Source organism: Macaca fascicularis, chromosome 15 (genome assembly GCF_037993035.2).
Source record: "Macaca fascicularis isolate 582-1 chromosome 15, T2T-MFA8v1.1".
Classification (NCBI taxonomy): Eukaryota; Metazoa; Chordata; class Mammalia; order Primates; family Cercopithecidae; genus Macaca; species Macaca fascicularis.
Window position 1 is genome coordinate 90,217,586 of NC_088389.1, and position 24,833 is coordinate 90,242,418.

General features: G+C 38.3%; 1 protein-coding gene and 1 non-coding gene across 17 annotated transcripts in view; one reads left to right on the forward strand and one right to left on the reverse strand.

Annotated features, from left to right (window-relative positions):
* PTPRD (protein tyrosine phosphatase receptor type D) overlaps positions 1-24,833 on the forward strand; it is a 545,821-nt gene that overhangs the window by 59,045 nt on the left and 461,943 nt on the right. The gene's annotated exons all lie outside the window — the stretch shown is intronic.
* On the reverse strand, positions 1,853-1,914 carry LOC123569255 (U7 small nuclear RNA). The gene has a single exon (XR_006692897.2). It is a non-coding gene; the product is annotated as a U7 small nuclear RNA (small nuclear RNA).

The following is a 24,833-nucleotide window of genomic DNA, read 5'->3' on the forward strand; positions in this document are numbered from 1 at the left end:
AAATATGCCCAGTGCATTTTCACTTTATTGGATCTTTTTATTAATCCTCGTAATAACCCTGTAAGGAAAGCAGGCTGGACTTACGCATTCAAGCTGTACATGTGAAAGCGAGGCTCTGAGTTGTTGTTGTGACTTCTGTGAGAAGTAAACTACAGAACTACAGAAATGAGACTAGGACCTAGATACTTTGACTTATAGTTCATTGTAAATTTATATCAATGAGAAGTCTGTGACTAAAATAACTGTATTTATTATATATGATTACCGAAGCACTAGTAGGAGCCAGTATTGCAGATTAAATGTATTTAACTACCTGTAAACTTTAAGAAGGCACAGCTTTCTTGTATGAACTGCAGAATTACAACTCCCATGATCAACACTTAACATAGAGTAGGTGCTTAATAAACATTTGTTAAATGAATGGATGAGTAAAAAAGTCACAGCTTTTAGACGATATGCTATGCTAGCTTTCGAATGCAACAGGAAGCTATTCTTTATTAAAGATGATTCAGAATGATTTTGTTAGATTTAAACATCTTCCATTTATAATCTTTTTCCTGTTAGTAAATATCAGAACTTCTCTGCTGATTTACTATGCTTAGGCCAGCAAACCCAGAATTGTTTGGTTTTCCATTCTCTAAATAATCCCTGTTTGAAAACAGTATTATCTGCATTCTTGGCACAGGGAATGGTAGGATGGCACTTTGGTATGATTTAAACCGTGAAAAATTTTTCAAGTGATTTTTTATCTTGATTATTTCTTAAAGAGTTTCTGGAGAACTGGACTTAATGATCCTAGGATTTACCCTACATGATTAGGTTGTTTAGTTATTTTATTTAAAATTCTAATGTATTAAGATTTGATTGGGAAAAGAGACACCAAAGAAGAAAAATGAAAATTTGATTCATAGATCTATACTTAGTCACATAAAATATTCTAATTATCATATAATGAAGTAAAAAAGGAGAGAATTCCATTCTATAAAGCATAAAGGGTAGAATTCCATGTAAGACCAGCATGAGACTTGGAGCTTTGAGTCAAGTTGCCATTTGTCTTGTAAGATAGATTCTGTTAAGGTTCAGGTCAAAGGATTGCTTGAGTCCAGGACTTCGAGGCTGCAGAGAGCTTGGGTGACATATCAAGACTCTCTAAAAATGGAAAAAAAAAAAAAAAGATTCTGCTAGATTTATTTTCTGAGAGTCTGTACTGTTCTAGACACTAAAGTGAATAAATATAAATATGAGAAGACACATTCTCTACTCTCGAGGACCTCGGAGTCCAACAGAGAGCCAAAGACAAATATGCAAATATCTTCAATAGAAAGCATAGTGGGATAAATGGTTCAGCTTTTGCTTCTTGTGAGGTCAGTGAGAGGAAAATCACATGTAGTTGGTGGATGAGATAGAGCTTCACAGATATGGTAGTGTTTGAGATAGTTTCGGAGAGATTTTGCTGGGTAGTGGGATGTTTGATAAGCAAGATAGAACCCTGTGGTAAGGGATCTCAAGGACGAGGCAATCTTCACAGTGTGTGATGGTGCAGAAAGGACTTTTCCTAACTGCATCATATATAGCTTAGCCATCCTTTTTGCATATCATCAAGATTCTGTGTGTTGGCACCGAATAAACAAATCAAAGTTAAGCAATGTATTTATTTGATAGCTTTGGAAAATGAATTGATGGTGGAAGAGTTTGGAATTCATGACTTTAAATGAGCTTTTCGTATTATTGTACATTATAGTTATGGTGAGAAGAACTGGGAGTAAATCTCTTAACCATAAGACAATCTTATGAGGATTTACGTTCATTTGTAGCTTGATTTTACTTTATTTTATTTATTTTTCATTGGGTGGGGGGCTTTCTGGCAAAAACTAGAAAGCCTGCTAGACAAATTCAAAAAGAACTGTAACACTGTAGCTTGAATTTATTTTATAACATGATCAAATCTTGTGTGCTCTAAGTCTCTTGAGTATATACTAATAGTAAGGCGTATCACGTTATGGCAATTTTCAGTTTATCCCAAATGGTTGGGGAATGGACTGTTCCAATTAATCTAACATTATAGTAGCTAAGAGATTACAGAAATATTTTACTTGGGTTATTCAATTCCATAAACTAAAAAAAACCCAAAAATTTTAACACAGAAAATACTCTGAATGTAATTTGAATTGAATTTTATATTTAATTATTTAGAAAGCTCTTTCAAGTTCCAGCGATGTTTGAGTTTACCAATGAAAGTGTTTGTTATCCTTTATTTTCTAGAAAATAAATATGGGCACTTGGCATAATTCTGGATTAAGGAAATTTGAATTTCTCAACCAGAAGATCACAGCTTCTGTGTTTGGTCTCCTACATAAATCTATTACGCGAATAAAATAGAAATTGTACTCATTTTCAAAGCCATGATTATCAGGCACGTGATGATTTGATGTGATAAGTTATGGCTTTTAAGTTACTGTCATCCAAATCAAAAAGCCATAGATAACTGCAGAGTTTTTAAGAAATTAAATACTGGGAGGAGAGAGACAGTTAAATTCCATATTTCTACTTGATAGTCACAAGTACTCTGATGACTGATAAGTATCGTAGGCTGTGCAATACTCACTTACTCTAAGCTGCTGATAAACGTAATTTAGTGGGACTGTTCTTACATCCCAATGTCAGCCCACTGAAGAACATTTTGTATTAATGGCGAAGGTCAAATGTTTCACAGGCTTCCACTAGCCCCTATTAGAGAATACTGTTCAGTTTTATATATTTAAATATTTAACCCCCCCAAGGAAATTTGAAATATTAGATTCCAATATAATGAAAATGTACTTAAAACTTGGCAGTTAAGAATCAGGGCAGTTCATCTCTATCCCTTCATCTGTAAGTTTTTAAACATACAGATATAGATAAACATATATATTCCTAAACATCTGTTGGCCTATGGCATTTTCTGCTTTGGCTACCGACAGTATGCATAGATTATTTGGAAAGGCTTAACTTGATATGTTTTTATTATAAACCTAAACCTGCCTTTGTGGTCATCATGTTTTATCATTTGGCACTTAATTTCTTCAGAAATGTTTTCTCACTGAAGTCAAAAGAACTTTGCTCTGTAATGTAACTATACAAGGTAAAAAGGGCCTTTTATTTATTTTTTTTAAACATGCGACTTGGTGCATACTTTTATGCGTTTTGTTTGAGCTTATTTTTCAAAATGAGAGTACATTAGCAAATAACCTCCTCTAGATCTTATATGTTACATAGTGAATAGTAGCATAGATTGCTTTAGATAACTTTGACTTTAGAATTTTATGCATTTCCCCTTCATAAATGAGACTTTGTAGTAATTTTCTAACTCTACAATTTTTGGACTGTCCTAAAAGGACGTTGCAGTCTATTCTTATATGGGCTATGATTAAAATATTACTGAGATACTGTTAAATGATACATTGATTGCTGTTACTCCGTCTCCACGTCTCCACAACCCAAAAGTTTTCATCTATCAGTCCAGTGACCCTGGTATCGGTGGTGGTATCCAGTGTGTGAAATTAAAAATCCATCATACTTTCTGTTGTGTAATGCCTAAGTAGGCTATTTCATTTTTTCATTGGCTGGGCGTGCTGGGTCACACTTGTAATGCCACCACTTTGGGAGGCCAAGGTGGGCAAATCGCCTGAGGTCAGGAGTTCGAGATCAGCCTGGCCAACATAGTGAAACCCTGTCTCTACTAAAAATAGAAAAAGCTGGGAGTGGTAGTAGGTGCCTGTGATCCCAGCTACTCAGGAGGCTGAGGCAGGAGAATTGTTTGAATCTGGGAGGCGGAGGTTGCAATGAGCCGAGATTGTGCCATTGCACTCCAGCCTGGGTGACAGAGTGAGACTCATCTCAAAAAATTTTTTTTTTCTTCATATAAAATAAACATAGGGATGCATGATACTAATGTTTTCCCATTTTGGTAGTGCCCAATAAATTAAAATGAAACCTTTAAATGAATGCTGAAGATTTGAGAAGGTTCCATTTTTGAGGCTAAGAGATGTTATGAATTCACGAAACGTAAGTGCATGCCAAGAAGATAAACAGCTTTGTTTTAAAATTGGGTTCCAAATAATTAATCAGCAGTACAAAAAATTGACTTATGTTCCTTTGTATACTGTCATTGACCATGTATCCAAAGGCATTCAGACTATTTGATGATTTTTTTTTCATGATCATAAGTTCATATGTAATTTTTCCCCAAATCCTGAGTCATTGCATTGTTGCTGCAGTTATCTAAAATAACTTGTTCCTCGGTTTGCTCTTTCTTGTTAAGTTCCTCTAAGGCAAGTCAGTGAAGTTAAAATCGCTTTGAAACCAAGACAACTCTGTAATTTATTTCTCATTTTAGGGTTACGTTGCTGCCCTCAAATTTGACTTCTGCTGGGGGCCATGACACATGCCTGTAGCTCCTGCTACTTGGGAGGCCTTATAAGGCAGGAGGATCACCTGAGCCCAGGAGTTCAAGTCCAGCCTTGGTACCATAATGAGACCCTGTCTAAAAAAAGAAAATTGGCTTCTGTGAATGTAAATGTCACTAGAGAGTGTGATTGTAAATGCCACTAGAGAGTCTACTGTAATTATTTGGAATTCTTTCAAAGTAGTGTGATATAGATAAAAGATGATTTTCTACACATTTTACCAGAGTGTAACCTAATGGGCAGCATTATATAAAATGGGCTTAAGTATTATTTTATTTCCGTACCCTCTGGTTCTTCAGTTGCATCCCCTTTTTGCCTTAAGTTAAACATATTGCACTTCCATCTGCTATACACTATAGATGATTCACATTTATTTTTTGCAGTGATATTTTTTAAATGAGTTTAGGGAGCAGATGTTTTTGCATTCATACTTGCCTTCCTTTTCCTGATGTCTTTCCACAAATACAGGGGGGAAAAATGCATTGCTGCTGTCCTTGGTGAATTTTGCATATCTCTTTGATTCAGGCTGCTGCACTGTAATGCATGATAATGTGACAACTGCAGTCAAGTAAGACGTTTCTTTAGTTTCCTAGTACTCTATATTAATATCACAGCTGTGCTGCAGGGAATTGAAGAACTTCTTCAGCTTGTGGTAATTCTCCTTTGGGTAAAAGTGAATCCAGTCAGACCTCTTCCTCTGATAGTCTTCAATTTTGAGACTGATTTTAGACAGGTGGTTATGGATTTATAAATGAATTCAAAAATACGAACCTAGATACGTAGTGTGTCTATAGCACACTTTCAGTATAGGTTTTTTTTTTCCTGTTCTAATATCCAAATAAAGCACCTGCATTATTTTAAATTACATGCACAAATGTTGTCAATCTTGTCTGTCTTTTTAAAAATGATGTCTAACAGAATATTGTGGTTATTTGGCAAACCTCTGCAAACAAAACTGTTCTGAATGCAGGTGTAACTGTGTAGAGTAGGAAGAGCACTGGACTCAGAGTGAGAGGTGTCATATTTATTGCCTTATGACAAATTATCCCAAATCTGGCAGCTTACAACAGTGTATACTTATTATCTCACAGTTTCCGAGGGTCAGGAATCTGTGTGGTTCTGGCTCAGTCTCTCATGAAGCTGCAATCAGAATGTTAGATGGGTCTGTAGTCATCTGAAGGTTTGACTGGGGCTGGAGGATCTTTTTCCAAGATGGAAGTGTGTTGACCAGCATTCCTATTTCCATTTTAGACCAAGGAACCTTCAATTCCTTATCAGTTGAGTTCCACCATTGGACTGCTCACATGGTAGCTGGCTTATTCCACAATGAGTGATCAAAGAAAGAGAGAATAAGAGCCAAAGATAGAAGCTGCTGATAACCTAATTGTAGAAGTAACATACCATCATTGTATGGTATGCAGTAACCCTGTTACAATGACAGGGCTACAGACAATATGTGCGTGGTTGGAAGCAGGGATAATTGAGGGCCAGGCAGGAGGCTGGCTACCCAGATAGGAGTCATCTGTTTGCCACTAAAGCACCACAGGTCCTTACATAGGTTGCCAGCTTCTTGAGCTTGAGTTTTCTCATTGACAGCAGGGGCATTGTACCACTTTTCCTACTGATCCCTTGAAATGTAAATATCTTAAATGATGGATGTGAGAACATTTTGTAAATGTGAAATGGCTCTACCTGTGGGGGTTGATTAAAAAATCATATTACTTTTTAGCGTTAATAAGAGGAAAGAAAAAAGAGGGAGAGAAATGGAGAAAAGGAAAAAAGAGGGGGCAGAAAAGGAAAGTGTGTCCTTTATGAGCAAAGACTAGAGGTCTCTACCTGTAGCAGAGGATTTTGCGCCTCCTTTTATCAATGGTTAAATTCAATTGCTCACAAAATGTGTGCTTAAATGTATCTTCAAGATCTATAATTTCATTTTTTAAAGGATTAAACAACAATGGAAAGGCTGTAACACGCCCCTCTTCTCAGCTGGGGCAGATTTGAGTAAAATCCAAAGAATTTAAGTCAGTAGTCCAAAAGCTAGATTTCAGTCTTCAGCACTGATACTTCCTCATTGTCTTCCTCAAAAATGGAACTGAATGCTCACCTCCATTATAAATGCTTCTGCCGCCCATTAGAAAAGGACAGCTAAGGTAGCCATTAGTATTTCCATAAGCCACTGACCTTGGTTCAGTATAAACTAGAATCTAGAAAGTCACTGCATTTATTGTCATTTTTAATGCGTATGTTCTGGAACTCATTTCCCCTATGCATGACTTTCAATTTCATTTTGTGGCATCCAATTTGTGGAGACATCTTCTTACTTTTAGAATCAAAGTAACAATCTCTGTAGTACAATAGGTGACTGGAGACAATTTACCAAGTGGAGTCATAAGTACTTCAAATTCATGTGTCCAAGGCCAAATGCATTCCCCTCAATCTACCCTCTGCATATACATGCTATATTGATAGTTACTCGACGAGGTCATTTTGATGTTGTCTAAAAACGAACTATTTCAGCTTTGTTTCCACCCTTAAGAAATGATTGTGACAGATAATTTCACACATTCCGTCATAATTCTCACATATTTCTTGCTTCATTACCTACTCAGTCCCTGACCTTCATTCTACCTTTTATCTGAGACTTGTGTCAGGGAAGGGATGAAGGTCTGGCTGTCCATTGCAGGCATTCCCTGGCCTTAAAACACATTTTTTTCCTGCATTTTGACTTGATCATTTTGAAATGTTCCCTAAGTTAAAACACCTGGGTCAAAAGAGCTTTTAGCCTGTCTAGTATCCATCCACTGAAAATGACTTCTCTTCACCAGTCACCTAGTTAGCCAGTCAGCATCCTCAGTCATCTCACATTCCTTTCTTTCCCCTCAAATCTCATGTTCAGTCCACAAACCCTGATGATGTAACTCTGAAATTCCTTTAAATTTCTCTCCTCCAGAATCGCTTGAACCTGGGAGACAGAGGTTGTAGTGAGCCGAGATGGCCCTATTGAACTATAGGCTGGGAGACAGAGCAGGACTCTGTCTCAAAATAAAAGAAAAAAAAAAAAGAAGAAGGCTGGGCGGCGCAGTGGCTCACGCCTGTAATCCCAGCACTTTGGGAGGCCAAGGCAGACAGATCACGAGGTCAGGAGTTTGAGACCAGCCTGACCAACGTGGTGAAACCGTGTCTCTACTAAAAATACAAAAATTAGCTGGGCATGATGGTGCGTGCCTGTAATCCTGGCTACTCAGGAGACTGAGGCAGGAGAATCGCTTGAACCCGGGAGGTGGAGGTTGCAGTGAGCCGAGATCACGCCACTGTACTCCAGCCTGAGCAACAGAGTGAGACTCCATCTCAAAAAGAAAAAGAAAAAAGAAAAAAAAGTTGTCTTCTCCTCTGCATTCTATTCTTTCTACATTCTTTGTCACTCTTTCTCATGTTTACCATTTTAATTTCCATGTAATTGGCCTCTTTGAGGATTCTACTTTCTTCTGCCTTTAGTTCACTCTCTCCATAGATGCCAGTTGCCTTAAAAACCCTGATGTAATCTCAATATTCGCCAGCTTCAAATATGGTGTGAGTCTTTTATTGGCTATAGCAGCACTGCCCACTAGCACTTTCCTCAATAAAAAAAGCATTCTGTATCTTCTGTTTTGTCCAGTATAGTAGTTGGACTGAGTACTTTAAATGTGGATAGTGAGACGGAGGGACTGAATTTTTGCTTTTAATTTTAAATTAATTTAAATAGCTTTGGATAGTGTAGGTCTATAGAATAAAGTACAACATTTCTATTTTGCTACTACCCCCTTTTTTTCCCTTTCCCTACGTACTAACCAAATATACAAATTGTAGGTATCCATTGTAATATTTTGCAACCTTTTAACCTCAATCCACACTAAAAAATATGTTTTCTCTTGTGACTAAAGTATGCTTAGATATTCATACATGCTTAACAAGTATTAATTGATCATCTATTATGTACAGAGCATTGTAGATGTATCTGTGAATAAAACAGATGCAGGCACCTGTTGTCCCAGCTACTCGGGAGGCTGAGGCAGGAGAATTGCTTGAACCTGGGAGGCAGCGGTTACAGTGAGCTAAGATCACACCCTGCACTCCAGCCTAGACAACCGAGCGAGACTCCGTCTCAAAAACACAAAATAAAACAAAAAACAGACAAGATTCACTACTCTCCTGAGGCTAACACTTTATTGGACAAGAAAGACAATGTATGATAAGTAATAAATTTATTTTGTTTTTTAGAAATGAAGCCAAGTGCAGTGGCTCACACCTGTAATCCTAATGCATTGGAAGGCAGAGGCAGAAGGATCACTTCAGGTCAGGAGTTGGAGACCAGTCTGGGCGATGTAGTGAGATCCTGTCTCTACAAAAAATAAAAAAAAAATTAGGCGTGCTGGCACGTGCCTATGGTCCCAGCTATTCAGGAGGCCAAGGCGGGAGGATTGGGTGAGCCCAAGAGTTTGAGGCTGCCATGAGTGATGATGGCACCATTGCAGTTCAGCCTGAGTGACCCAGTGAGACCCTGTCTCAAAAAAAAAAAAAAAAAAAAGCAAGCAAATAAATAATAAACACAATGAAAGTAAGCTGTATAGTATTGTATAGTGTATTAGAAGGTATGGTGGAATTTATCATTTCCATATGGTTCTTTTTGTGTCTTGTTTAAGAACTGCTTTCTACCCTCCAGATTCAAAGATATGCTGTAGTCTTTTCTAAATGTTGTATAGTGTTAATTTTCACATTTAAGTCTTTAATCCACCTGAAATTTATTTTTGGGTATAGTGTAAGACAGGGGTTGAATTCCACACCCTCCCGATATGGGATGCCAATTCTATGCTATTCTGTTTTTTTTTTTTAAAGATGTTTCTGATTGTAACTCATTAAATTGATTCTTTTACCCCTCAATAATAAGCTACCAGCAGTTTAAAAAATTGCTCTAGTGTTTCTAAACCACGTCTTAAATGCCCAGCGGCATTTACATTGACAATAACGGAATTTAAACTTGAACTAGCTAAAAACAAACAAACATCAAAGAAGACAGGAGTGCTAATATGGGTCACAGAGCGTTAAGGCAGGATGCAGCCTTAGGAATACATTGAAATTCTACTGCTATGTGTACATCAATTCATACGTTTTTCTACAGAGCAGGTCAATGGGAATTATGGCTACTAATAGTTCCGGAGCTTTACATATCATATATTCAACTACTGAAGGAAATCTGTTTCCATTTGTGTCCCACATTTTCATTGACACATTTTGGGTCAGAAAACCATCTCTGTGCCAATCAGCTATGGTGGCTTCTGCTGCAAAATGTGGCAGATGAGAAGAGAGAACTTTTGGGCCAAATGCTGAAAAAACAATTCATTAATAGAAGCGTCAAGTATAATCGGTGTCTCGGGGTGCCTTTACTCATATAACCTCTAACTGAGCCCGTAAAATGGCATCTTTGGTGACGCCTTTGGAGTCATCCTTCAGGAAGTCAATTGGCTTCCTCTATGCAAATGCTTCTTAGTGGCCTCTTACAGTACTGCTTCTTATAATAATTGAAATGACTCAGTCCTGTGTCTGTTTTAGCTGTGAACTGTGATGTATATATAGCTAAAGTTATTTTTATGTAAAATAATGTGACATTGATAAGGTCCAGTAAACATTAAATTGGTGATATAAGAACATCATAATATATAAGACATCTTGCCTGTACTGGATTAAATTTGCATAAACTTCCAAAGTTGTACTGCACATTGCATCAATTCCTGAGTAAACAATTAAACAATTGGTCGATAAATGAATTCTATTCTCCAAAAGTGGATTGGAAGCAATGGGATTGACTTGGGCTATTTTTCCTGATAATCGAAATTTGATTTTGCACTTGAAAAGAGTTATGGCTAATTTGAATGATAAGAAATGTCATCGGTGTAGGTGTTTGTTTTGATTTTCCTCCATGACTTTTCCTTTGCTGATTTTAAGGGAAACATTTTTAGGCTAAGTTAAAAAACATCATCTTGGCTGGGCGTAGTGGCTCACGCCTGTAATCCCAGCACTTTGGGAGGCTGAGGTGGGCAGATCACCAGAGGTCAGGAATTTGAGACCAGCCTGACCAACATGGAGAAACCCTGTCTCTACTAAAAATACAAAATTAGCTGGGTGTGGTGGTGAGCACCTGTAATCCCAGCTACTTGGGAGGCTGAGGCAGGAGAATGGCTTGAACATGAGAGGCGGAGGTTGCGGTGAGCCGAGATTGCGCCATTGCACTCCAGCCTGGGCAACAAGAGCGAAACTCCATCTCAAAAAAAAAAAAAAAAAAAAAAAAAAATCATCTTGTATGAACCAAAAACATTTGGCTATGTTTTTCCATTATGGCCATGGCTACTCATAACCATTTTTTTGCTTTCTTAATTTAGTTGTCCTAAATGAATTTTGAATTTTGAATGCAGAATAACAGATGTGATCAAGCACAGAATGTTTTCGATACATCCTGTTATTAAGAAAAAAAAATTCTCCCTTATTTTGATGTAATGGAAGATTTTCACGAAAGACAGTGACTGAACTGGATTCATTTATTTCTCAAAGTTAGCAAATCTTTTACTTCTCAAAGTTAGCAAAAAACACCTTTTAAATGTAAATACCACTTGCAGATAGGGTTAACAATGAGTAAAAAAAAAAAGGGGGGGTTGTGATAACTAGGATGCAAAATGCTTCCTTTCTAGAGGTTGAAGTTATAATAAGCAAGAGTATCCATCATTCAGTTGGAAGATGACTGGGGTGGAGGCAGCCTGAGTTGTGCTGCTGGGGCAGTCATGACATAAAGGGTGAGTAAGTAGACATACTTGCAAAGATGTCAGGAAAGACATGTTTCTTTCTTTATGAGACCTAATGGGGACCTCTCTGCTGTCTTCCTGTCCTGTCCCATCTCTCCTTCCTTCCCCTCCTGTCATCTCCACGCCACTCCCCTCCAGTCTCTCCTGCTCCTCTTCTCTACCATCTTCAACTTTAGATATTTCAGATATCTTTCCAGGGGGATTGAGGGAGATCCAGATGGATCTAGGCTTTATTCAATATCTTTTTTTTTTTAAACCAGTATAGATTATTGTTTACACCCCTGTCCTAGACATTAATAGACTAGAAAAAGGCACAAATTACACACGTCAACTGGGGGAAAATGAGAAGGTAAAAAATTTTAAGATGAAGGGCAGGGAATAAATTGTCATCTTCAAAAATAAGGGATGTTTAGGGGGTTAGCACCCATTTTTAATATTGGAGAAATAATATTACTTTGACTCCATATTGCTGTTGCTCAAGTAGAGTAACTATAAGCTGAGTAAAGCTAAAAGTTGTGTGTTGAAAGTGTTGCTAGAAAATTCTACTTAAGCAGCCTGAGTATCTAGCTTCCCAAGGTAACTATGGAAAAGGATACAATAGCAATAGGAATGTGTAAGTTCTGGGCTGTTTAATATAGGTCAAGTGTGGTGGCTCATGTCTATAATTCTAGCACTTTGGGAAGCTGAGACAGGAGGATTGCTTGAGCTCAGGAGTTTGAGACCAACCTGGGCAACATCATGAGACTGTGTCTACAAAAAAAAAAAGAAAATATTAGCTGGGTGTGGTGGTGCGCACCTGTAGTCCCAGCTGCCACTACACTGCAGCCTGGGCAGCAGAGTGAGACCCTGTCTCTAAATAAATAGTTTTCTCACCATGCTTTATATTTCCTCAGTAGATACCTAGGTATCATAGTTGAAATAAACATTTCCTTAGGTGGAGATACGTAAAATAGATTATGGGTTCACGCTCTGGGAATCATTTTCTTTTTATTAATGAAAATACACCCCTCACCTCTGCCCCCCCCCCCTTTTTTTCCTGAGGATTCAGGTATAGAACTCCAAACTTTTTGCCTGGGTGCGGTGGCTTACGCCTGTAATCTCAGCACTTTAGGACGCTGAGACGGGTGGATCACCTGAGGTCAGGAGTTCCAGACCACCCTCGCCAACACGGTGAAAACCCGTTTCTACTAAAAATATAAAAATTAGCCGGGCGTGGTGGTGGGCGCCTGTAATCTCAGCTACTCAGGAGACTGAGGTGGGAGAATCTTTTGAACCCGGGAAGCGGAGGTTGCAGTGAAGTGGGGTGGAGCCACTGCACTCCAGGCTGGGTGACAGAGCGAGACTCGTCTCAAAAAAAAAAAAAAAGAACTCAAAACTTTTCCTTTTTCGTCTGCCTGGAACAAATTTCAAAACATAGTGCTTAATACCTGCAAAAATAGAAATAACTGTGGCATTGAACACACTTCAGTAATTGTTTAAGTTGAATTTACGGGATTAAAACTATTTCAGTGTTGACTATTTAACAAAATGAAACTCATACTTAACACAGGAACCAGTTCAATTATCTCTGAGTCGTTAATTTATGAATGGTGCCATGGCCATTTGCCAGAGTAATGCTGAATCCCTCCCACCCTACCTTGTTCATATTCTGGGTCAGTATCTGAATTGCCACTAGTGGTGAACAATGTGTATGAGGTACACACGCACACACACAGACACACACACACACACACTCTACAAATTAAGCGGCTTCTCAGACTGCCTGTCTGGTGTTTGTGACCTATCTGTAGCAATTAGAAGTGATTCTGTTGTGCCATCTGAAATACACGTTGTGCAAGAAAAAGATTTTGCTTTTGTTTCCTTACTAGTAGCCATAGAAACTTTAAAAAACCATCTGTAATACATTATAGGAGAGTTTTTGTGTTCCTTATGCTTTTGCTAGTTTCTGTTTGTTTTGTCTCTATATTGACGATAACCTCAACTACCGTAGTTTGAAGCTTTACTTTAACTTACTGAACTTGAAGGAATTACAGATATTTTTACTCAGTGGCCAGCATAACCACTCCTTGTTTATCCACGGTAGTTTTATGTAACTTCAGTGTGCTTTTATTTTTGCACTTTGTTAAGCCGATTGGCCATAATTCTGTGACATGGCTTCGACTGGGGAGTTGTAGCTAGTAGCCACAGCCCAGCTGATGGTCTTTAATATGGAGGCAGAGGGCTTGGCAGGAAGCAATAGTAAGGAGATTCACATCAGTTTCTTTTACTGCAAGTGTGAATATGCAGTATAGGTCATCAGAAGGATATTCAGGATTTCTTATTGTGGTTTGGACAGAACCATGACTATGTGTATTTACAGAAAAGGTTCTTGTTCTCTTGCCTTTATAGCTAATCGTGTGTAATACAAGTCACCTACTCCAGCCAGATTAAAACCATGCGTAATTCCTTTTGCACTCTTAACATCTTCAATAGTTATGCCGGTGTGACTGGGTTTCTCTTTCATTGATTAGTGTTTTTTTTCCCCTGTTACTCTTCATCATCTCCTTGTTTCAGTCTCTTTTAAATGTGTTCCCTCTTACCAAATTTCTTTTCTTGTGCATATTTGTGTCTATACACCAAGTCCTGATTTTTGGTGGGCTGTGGGAGGCCTTGTTGTTTCTATTGAACAGCTTCATAAGGAGCCCAGCTGTTAGCTGTCAAGGGTTTTCTCTTTTATTAGTCTCAGAAGGCAGGACTGGCAGGGTGCAGCATGTTGATACAAGATCCCAGCTGTTGTAATGGTGCTCTCGGAGTCCCTGATCATTTGAAACTTGAAAAAAAATTTGACCTGATCATGGCAGTTGTTTCTGTTTGTTCATTTGTTTGTTTTTGAGGGGCTTGCAGTGCAAGATAAAGAGATGTGAATGATAACTGTAAGATATGGAACTTTTTAGTACCAGACATTTTTGGTATGGAGAGTTTAAGATATGGGGGGGATGTTAACTAATGTGGATGTAGAGAAATTTGTCTTGGCATATCTTTATTTGGTAAGCGGGCTAAGCAAACTTAGCAAAATTTATTCACGCTTTAAAAACACGAGATAAGAGCTCTTTCTCAGAGGCATACTCTTAAAAGTTTTGCCGAATTGAAAAGGTTCTGATGCTCTTTAATTAAAAGAAAAATGCAATAAAAACCAGATTCTGTTTAAAGGGATTTTGCTTCTTGATGCAGTCTTGTCTTTCAAGTTCTCTGGGTGGCTTCTCTATGCCAGGATCCTTGGGAATAGTTTGATAAGCCATCCAAGTTATTGAATAAAGAGAATCATACACCTTAAGCAATGAAAATATCTGCGTTTACTTCATTGTGAAAGATTGACAGACAAGAACACACATAATAGCACGCATTTATATTTAAGAAATGAAATTTATTTAAAACTGGGAACCTTGAGAGAAATGCTTGGTTGGGACTGAGTCATTACCCAGTTAAAAATAACCTTTCCAGGTCATGTCGTTTTGTTTGCCGCAGTGAAATAAGTTTATTTCAGCAGAATGAAGCCATTATTAGCTTGGCAGAGTCCACTTGTCAGAATTTTATGGAGCAGAACACCGTTTGGCTGGGAAATTCAATAAATACTGTAATGTGAGAGGAGTTAAACTCCAAGGGCTGAAGGGGCAAAGAGTGGGGGATTTGTTGCTAATTCATTGTTTCACAGGTCTAATAAGAAAGCGTTAGGATATATAACGAATTATCATTAGAGGTCAGGCATGCAACCCTTTTGTGAATTACCAAGGCAGCAGGACGTGTGAGTAAAATAAAAACTTTGTGTTAGGATGCATAGCACTGAAGGGATAACATAAATATTGAGTGTCTTGATGCTCAAGTTTTTTATTTTTCCTTTTTGGAGGGTAATATGTCTTCTTTACCTGCCCTCCTGCTCTATCTGGGAATTTGTAGAGGAATAAAATGCAGTTGAAAATCCTATGACAGTAGAATCCAGCCATCAGACCAGTACCGCAATATTGAAATGGAACTGAGCCATTTGTCATCTTAACAATCTAGGAAACCAAAGCAGTGGCCACTCCCAAGCACCAATGGGCTTCACCTTGAGGTAGTGTGTTCGAATGTCTAGGGTACGGTGAGACTGAATTCCTACTTCTGTCACAATGTCACCATAGACAAGTTATGTAACTTAAGCAGGCCTGGGCTTTTTTATCTGCAAACGGTGTTAAGTAATAGTATTTACTCCAGAGAATCACTTGGGGATAAAATGAAAGAATACATATAAAACTTTAATACAACATCCATCATGTAGCAAAATAAACAGTAATGACTTCATACTTTTCAGTTGAATTTGAGTAGGAAACGCCAGTTACCTTATGATATACAGAAAGTTACTAATACTAGGGAAAGTCTTTAACTTTGTGGGGAATTAATAACTCAAACATTGTGCTCTATTATGTCATTATTCATTCACTTGTGAATGTCAATGTACAACTTTTTGATATAATTACAATCATTTTGAACTTGTTTTTGTTCTGACTTGAAAATGGATTTCTTTATGAAAGTTTCCATTCTTCGTTATGATTCATATATGGCATTTTCATGTTTAATACTCTGGTCATGTTGATATGCTGTAATTTGCTTGACCTTCTTGTGGTGGGTTGTTGAATTTAAAACTGAAATTAGGCTGGGCTTGATGGCTCAAGCCTGTAATCCCAGCACTTTGGGAGGCCGAGGCGGGTGGATCACGAGGTCAGGAGATCGAGACCATCCTGGCTAACACGGTGAAACCCCGTCTCTACTAAAAAATACAAAAAACTAGCCGGGCGAGGTGGCAGGCGCCTGTAGTCCCAGCTACTCGGGAGGCTGAGGCAGGAGAATGGCGTAAACCCGGGAGGCGGAGCTTGCAGTGAGCTGAGATCCGGCCACTGCACTCCAGCCTGGGCGACAGAGCCAGACTCCATCTCAAAAAAAAAAAAACAAAAAAACAAAAAACTGAAATTGAGTCTTGAGGAATGGGTAACATTTAGTTGGATGGAGAAAAACTGCAAGGGTAGAGAAGAAACCTATTTTAAGATAAAATATCATTGCTTATCTATTTGGTGCTTTTCTGGCTGCTTAGACTATGGAATTTCACATGAAAAAGAAGTGTAGGCCGGGCGTGGTGGCTCACGCCTGTAATCCCAGCACTTCGTGGGGGCCAAGGTGGGCAGATCGCGAGGTCAGGAGTTCGAGACCAGCCTCACTAACATGGTGAAACCCTGTCTCTACTAAAAATACAAAAATTAGGTGTGGTGGTGTGCACCTGTAATCCCAGCTACTCTGGAGACTGAGGCAGGAGAATCGCTTGAACCTGGGAGGTGGAGGTTGCATTGAGCCGAGATCATGCCACTGTACTCTAGCCTGGGCAACAGGGCAAGACTGTTTCAAAAAAAAAAAAAAAGAAGTGTAAAGTGTTTCTGTTTTCATGAGTGTCTCAGCACTGAAATAGGTTGAGGGTTGCCTTTCCATTTACTTTGAAAAGGGTATTTTGCATTTGTTTTAGCCATATGATGAAAAGAAATTGAGGATATAAAATGACATAGGAGGAATAAGCTCAGGAGATGTATTGCACAACATGGTGACTACAGTTAATAACAAGGTATTGTAAACTTGAAAATTGCTAAAAGAGTCGATTTTGAATATTTTCAATATAAAAAAGTTGTCTACAGTTAATAACAATCTATTATAAACTTGAAAATTGCCAAAAGAGTAGATTTTAAATATTTTCACTGCAAAAAAGTGAAGCATAGATATTTTAATTAGCTTGATCCATTCCACAATATGTACATATGTATTTTGTATATGTACATATATGCAATTTTATACCATAAACATAATGGTATGTTTTATACCATAAACATAAAATGTTATGTATACATAATATACATATATAATATACATAACATATATACAATTTTTGTCCATTTAAAAAATAAAAAAAGGAAATGGAGGATATCCAGTGCAAGCACCATACTTTTAAACTGACTTACTAGAATGTCTTACGGATGAACCGTGAGCTGACCCGCTTGCTGGCCTGTTAGGCATACGGAGTGGCGTGGAAGGGCCTTTTGCAATGTGAGAAGTTACTAGGATCTTAAATATAGGCAAGACACTACACTTGTTTTGGGAAAAGGTACTCATTGTAATATGGAAGTATAGTTTGCCTCATTTGCTTGTCAGCCTGACCTTCCCGCATCCCCTGCACAGTCTGATTAAGATTCAGAGAGCCTTGGAATTCATTTCATTAAAGCACTGCCCCAGAGTCCATTATTGCAAAATATTAGCATAGTGCTCCATGTGACCTTTAAAAGCTTAGAAAATGATAGAGTTTGACTATTTCTTTATTTTAGTGCTTTGGATAATGCTTTTTTCCTGTTTTCCTATACTAATGAGTTGTACTCTTACTTTAAAACTTGCCTTCTGTTTACAGTAAATCTTTTGACATATCTTTTCCTTAGCTAGGACACAGGTCCCCTGACTGTGTCTTTCTTCTTTCCCTTACTACCTTTTATCTCTTAAGGGTATGTTCCTTGGAACTGGTAATTTTAACTCAAATGGATTGAAATGGAACCACCCCACAGGCTTCAGAGACAGCTTTTAAGCCTTCTGGAGGAGTTGCCAAAGTCATTTTAAGAGCAGCTCCCTGACTCTTAAGATTCTTTAGATAAACAGTGCACCTCTGGACTGCTGATTGCCCCCTGCCGATGATAAATTCTCTTTCTTGTATCATTCTTTCAGTCTTGAGTTGTACCAAGGCAAAGCCTTTTGCTGGTCATAAACCGCAGAATCTTTTAATCAGGGACTGGTGGGGAAAAAAAAAGTGGTTGGTGTAATTGGAGCTAACCATCCCCCATCCTCCTATTGAATTCTACTTGTAATTACTGTTAAACCTAAAGAGAAGATTTCTTCAGACTGTAATAGCTCCCCTGGGTATTTTTCACTGGAGCAGGTTAATTTATACTTACAATATCTGACCACAGCTGATCAATAGCAAATCTGTGATGTGCAGAAGGAAGCACTGGCGATACTGTAAGCAAACGTACCTCCATAATTGATACACATCCAACCACTTCCGAGATTATTTTTGGCACAATCTCCTTCCTTTTCTGGCATCTATAAACTGGGGTTTAAGGATGACTTATTTGTTTCTTTACTTATCTCAGGATTTTGAGGATAGAATATTTCTTGGCCTTGAAGGTCATGCATGATAATTCATGTTCACATGAGGTCGATTCTCAGGCCTTGCCTGAGTCTAGTTTTTCATCCTACTGACTGACACACACCACACACTGAGAGCCTGGTTCTGGGGTTGCTTTAGGTACCTCACAGAGAGAATAAAAGTGCCTTGGCTTGGCAGAAACTACCATGGACGTTTTTTGTTAGACTTCTCCAGTACCTCCTTCTCCCAGTGTTGCAAAATTAATCCCTCCGTGTCTGAGGAAAACATTATGTTGTCTCAAACCACTCAGGAGGCTCCTGATTAGATTAGAAACCTGAGTCTAGGAACAATGTTCAAATTCTTGGCTATTGTGTGTATCGTGCCTCGCACAAGGTTGAGCTCAGAATTGGTATTTAAGGAATATTTTTACATGTTTACACCTGCTTTCGGGGAAACGTGATGGATTGGTAAGAGTTCCTAAATTTATCAAATGAGAACCTCTTGAATAAATGGCCTAATCCTGTGTGGTGGAATAATTATCTAGAATTTTTACTGAACACCAAGTATTATACTTTATAATTTTGTGTCAATAATTATGATCTGTCTGGTGAATTTAGAGTAGTTTTATTTCCATTTATTTGGAAAATGCTATTCTTAGTTTTTCCCCAGAAGGGAGATATTTTACAGATATTCTCAGAACTGGAGCACTGAGGGCTTATGACTTTGAACGTTTGACACTTTAACTTTTCTCTCACTAGAATTTTGATGTTACATTGTACAGTAAGATGTAGAGAGTATTATAGTTAGTAACAGTAATTATTCAGTTCACCTGGTTACCACAGCTAATCAAAATCCAATGGAATTAGAGTCTTTGTGAGATAAATGACTTCTCTTGTTGATCATACCCATAGTCCAAGGAGTATCCTTAGGACCGAAAAAAAAAACCTCGACATAATGTGTGAGCAAACATGCCTTCTTGGGCCCTGCTGACTGCAGCATTCACAAAACCCTACGATTTGGCTGAGTTTGTGGAACGCCAGCCTGAGGCATAGGAGCTTGTTTACTGTGCTGATTAAAAGGAAAGCTCGAAATGGCTGAGGAGATAGTGGCATCTCTGGCTCTGTGTGTGTGAGGGAGAGAGGAGGGGGGATAGGAGAATTAGAGAGAGAGAGTGGGCCTTGGTAATATTATTCATAGTTGTAATAGTATGTATGACAGTCTTTGGTGGTGAATGCTAGCTTTACATTATTTCTAATGATTGGAGGGATAAAAATAAGATGGAAACTCAATCCTGGGAAGACACATTACTTTTCTTTGAAGCCCCACCCCCCCACCTCGCCCAACCCATGACATGTGAAGTTGAAAAGGCTGACGGATAACTGAGAGATGTTTTTGTCTCCAAAGGAGCGGCTGGGTAAGTACTTGATTGCCTTGGTTAATGGTAGAAGAGGTTCCAAAAAGAAAAGAACTGGAAAGGGAGAATGAATTAAAATGCCTTCATATTGTGTTTTGCTTAAGAGATTCTTGTTGTTCTTTACATTATTCGCTCTGTCTGTCTCCCTGCTGTTATCTTTCTGTCAGCCTTCTGCTGGGGGTGTACTGTCTTTCCATCAGGGTATAAAGAGACTAGTTGTCCTCTCATCTCCTGTCTTTAGCCCAAGCCTTGCCTCAACATTTCCTCCACCTTCTTTTTCTCCTTGACCTTTACTTTTCAGAGTGGATCTTAAATATGCTTTTACATAATTTAGAGTAAAAATATCATAAAGAATCATTGTGTTGCTTTTTACACTGCTCTTGAAAAGTAATTTTCTTGTTGGTGGTGATAAAACACCTTTTACCATGTGTTGAGCAGTGTGGTAAATTATTTACCTGTGTTACTTCATTGACTCCATTGACCAACCCTATGGGCTCTGTATTATATTATTTCCATTTTTATGCGATAAAACTGAAGCTCGGAGCATTTGAGTATTGTAGCCACAGTCTCAGAATAGACAACTGGAAAACACTCCATGGCCACCTAGTTTCAGTATTACTGATCTTTCTAAGCAGATCTCCTTTCTGCTTCCAGTAGAAAAGGGCTTAAGTAAACAGTGGAATCCCACATCTCTTAGGCAGTAGAAGGTGCTTTCCTGAACAAAGCAGAATTGGTCCTATGGAGCTTGGAAGTCACGGCCCAGGACCTAGCACAAGAATGAGAGCAAAAAGACACCAGTGGTCTTGCAACATGAAGTCAGTTTCAGTGTTGGGCAGATTTGCAGCTAGTAATCTGTCCAGACACTGTCGCTCTGTTATCCAGAGGTAGCGAGAACTTCTCAGAAGTCAGAAGAGGCTGAGCCATCAGGAATACAACAGATATTGGCTGGGCAAAAGACAAGACTTGAGGCCTAAGATAAATCAAAGAAGAAAGGAACTTTGATGTCTCAAAAATATGATAAAAAGGCTAATTATCTCAAGTTTTAAGAAGGGAATAATCTTTATTACTAATTTTGGCTCATTGTAGTGAAATGTTACAATTTGCCAATTAGTTTAAATTGTCTAGCCTAGGGCTATCACGCTGGCTTTAAATTAGAATGCATACATACATATATATGACAAAAAATCACCTAAACAGTAAAAAGCAGCATGAACCTTTCAGATGGAAATGTAATATATTACCACAGAACAATAGTAGTTTCAAATCTGAGAGCCCACATCTGAACTACTTCTGAGTAAGCAAGTAACCAATCCTAGACATTGTATTTTGTTTTGAAAGCGTTGTTCTGGAAGACCGTCTGTGGATCAGTTAATAAATACCTCAGGATAGACCCCAAAATTTCTTCTGTTGTATGGAGGATTTTTTTCATGGTGGGTTGTAGGAAGGATTTTATGTGAAACTACAGTTTGATAAAAAATGAGAGGTAGTGGAGGTTGCAGTGAGCCGAGATCGCGCCACTGCACTCTAGCCTGGGCGACAGAGCGAGACTCCGTGTCAAAAAAAAAAAAAAAAAAAAAAAAGGACAGGTAAACACTATGCTTTGCTCCAGTCATTAAAATTGGGTCTCATAGGATCATATCTTTGGTAAAAATGAATATAGGACTACATAAATCAGGAAGTGCCGTAAATAAGGATTTCAATACAATTTAATGTATGACCAGCTCTCTTTTACCACTGACCTTCATACCACTGCGTGTTTATAGATGTGTCATTTATTTAAGATTGCTAAGTCTTGGATTGACTTACAAAAGTTAATGTCTGACTCACTCAAAATGGGATACACATTCTCAGGACAGTTTTAGGTATCTTAAAAAACAAATGCACTAGCTCTAAAGTCTTTCCTGGATTGTGAAATTTCCTTTCACAGAAAACATAGTCCACAAAATTGTCTTTATATTTTGAGGAAGGAGGTATGGCAACTACTTTCAAAATTATGTAAAAAATGTCTTGCTCTTAACTACTACTGTTTACATTGATGTCATTTTTCTTTATGCTGATTCTTTTTTCCAGAAGGAAGTATAAAAGACAAATATGTTAATTTGTCAACCAGTTGGGTAATATCTCTGTTTAAATTTCATTCTTAGGCATACTGGTTTAACAAAAAAGTTTAAATGATAATTTACTCTTTGGGAGGTGGAAGCGGGAGTATCACTTGAGCCCAGGAGTTCAAGATCAGCCTGGGCAACATAGTAAGACCCCCATCTCTAAAAAACAACAACAAAAGCTTAGGCGCAGTGGCATGCATCTATAGTTCCAGGGAGGCTGAGGTGGAAGATCTCTTGAGGCTAGGAGGTCGAGGCAGCAGTGAGCCGTGATCCTGCCACTGCACTCCAGCCTGGGTGACAGAGTAAGACCATGTCAAAAAAAGAAAAAAATATGTATAAGCAGAATATATTTATATATTATACAAATGTATTATATAATATTTTTATATTATATATATTATATTTATATATCATACACATGTAATATATATTATATATTTTAAAGGGTAGGACTTAAAGAAAAAAGCTTATTCTAAAAATGTAAATGTATTTGTTTCTAAATGGAATCCCTGCCTCTCAAATGTCCTGTTTTGTGGCTATCACTCATACTGCTGCTAAAATAATCTTACAGAGCCCATTGGATCACCCCCATCATTGCTTTCATTTCAGTAAATGCTTATTCTTAGGCTGGGTGCAGTGGCTCATTCCTGTAATCACAGCACTTTGGGAGGCCAGCAGATCACTTGAGTCCAGGAGTTCGAGACTGGCCTGGGCAACATGACAAAATCTCATCTTTACTAACAAAAACTTAACTGGGCATTGTGGTGTGCACCTGTAGTCCCAGCTACTTGGGAGGCTAAGTATCAGGATCACCTGACCCTGGAAGATTGAGACTGCAATGAGCCCAGATCGCACCACTGCACTCCAGCCTGGGCCATGTAAGTAAGACACTGTCTCAAAAATGAAAACAAAAATGCCTACTCTTGAGGTGTCTAGTTTAACTTTGGCAACATCCCGTTTTACCCACGGCAAACTGAGCCTTAGTACGGTTGTATGCCTTGTGCAGGGTTCAATCTCACTTTTTCACTGTCCCATAATCGGTGCAGTCCTTCTATTCTTCCATCCTGGGACCTATAATTATTTCCAGTTATTGAACCGAGGAAATTCTATGATAGTCCCTGTGAACATTTGTTACTGTCTGCTTTTAAAAATCAAAGAAAATGAAGCACCACCAAATCAAATCTTCATTTCTTTTTTATTTTAACTCATGGTTTCAAAGCATTTTTTGATTTACTCTGCATGAACTTTACCTACTGCTAGGATTTAGGACTCGCCCAGCCTAAGTGAAACATCAAGCTGTTCGTGTGAATAGTAGTTTACATCACTGATACCATTATTCTTCATTCCTGCAGATTATTGTATCTTTTTTATTTTTTATTTTTTTCCATTTTTAAATTTTATTGTTTATAGAGACTTGGCCTCACTATGTTGCCCAGGCTGGTCTTGAACTCCTGAGCTCAAGTAATCCTCCTGCCTTGGCCTCCCAAAGTGCTGGGATTACAGGTGTGAGCCACCATATCCAGCCGGGTTATTGGATCTTAGAAATTAGTGGTTTATAATTGAGATAACACAGCATCATGCAAAATGCCCATGCAGTAAACCTGCACATGTACCCCTTGACTCTAAAATAAAAGTTGAAATTATAAAAAATAATATTTGAGATAATAGAAAGTACATGTGGCTAAGACCTGTCCAATTTTTTTGCTCCCAATCCAAAGCATTAGTATATTCCATACCTGTTATGTATCACATCTCACCTAATTTTGGCCTTTCCAGGGATATGACTTTGCTCTACATATTATGCAGAGAGTTCAAACTTATCCATCCTTGTTTATTTCCTAGTCCACTGCAAGAAGACTACAGCAGTGTCCCCAGTCTTACAGCCTCAGGAAGCATGAAAGCGTAGGCAACATTTTAATTAAATGCTGCCCCGGGCCTTTATTCTTGCTGAGAAAGTAAACAAAGCTTAAACAGACTGTATCAGAAAAAAAGGCCCCCCTGAAACGTTGTTTTTAAAAATTATGCCTCACCTTCTGCTGTTTGCTCTGAAGTATGAGACTTTTTTTAAATGATGTATTTTAAATACCAATACAATTAATTGATTCAAAATTCATTCCAAAGATGTATCTGCTTCACTTAAGGCATCACTGGACATAGCAATTAATGGAGATTTGTGGGTTGTTATTTGGCAGTGACACAGAATCAAAAATTGTTCCCTTCTATTCACCATCCCTAGTACAGGGTGGTAGAGACTTTAATTTTTCCTTTACATTCACTATATTTTCAATTGAAAATATGCCACCATATAATGAAGTATCTTCGTAATCAATATTTGAATTATTGCTAACCTCTAATATGTTTTCTCCCTTTAAAGTTACTTTTCAGGGCTGGGTGCAGTGGCTCACGCCTGTAATCCCAGCACTTTGGGAGGCCAAGGTGGGGGGATCACCTGAGGTGAGGAGTTTGAGACCAGCCTGACCAACATGGAGAAACCCATCTCTACTAAAAATACAAAATTAGCTGGTCGTGGTGGCACATGCCTGTAATCGCAGCTACTCAGGAGGCTGAGGCAGGAGAATTGCTTGAACCTGGAAGGTGGAGTTTGCAGTGGGCCGAGATTGCACCATTGCACTCCAGCCTGGGCAACAAGAGCAAAACTCCGTCTCGAAAAAAAAAAAGAAAAAGAAAAAAGTTAATTTTCACATGCATTTTGGTTATGCGTGTGCAACATTGTTGCATTTATGTTAGGTTATAAAATCCTTTACAAAGTCTGCAAAGCTCCCTGTTTTTTCTTCATCTTCATCTTGTCAGCTCTATCCTGTAATCTGTAATCTTCTGCCTTTCTGAAGGCACTGAGTT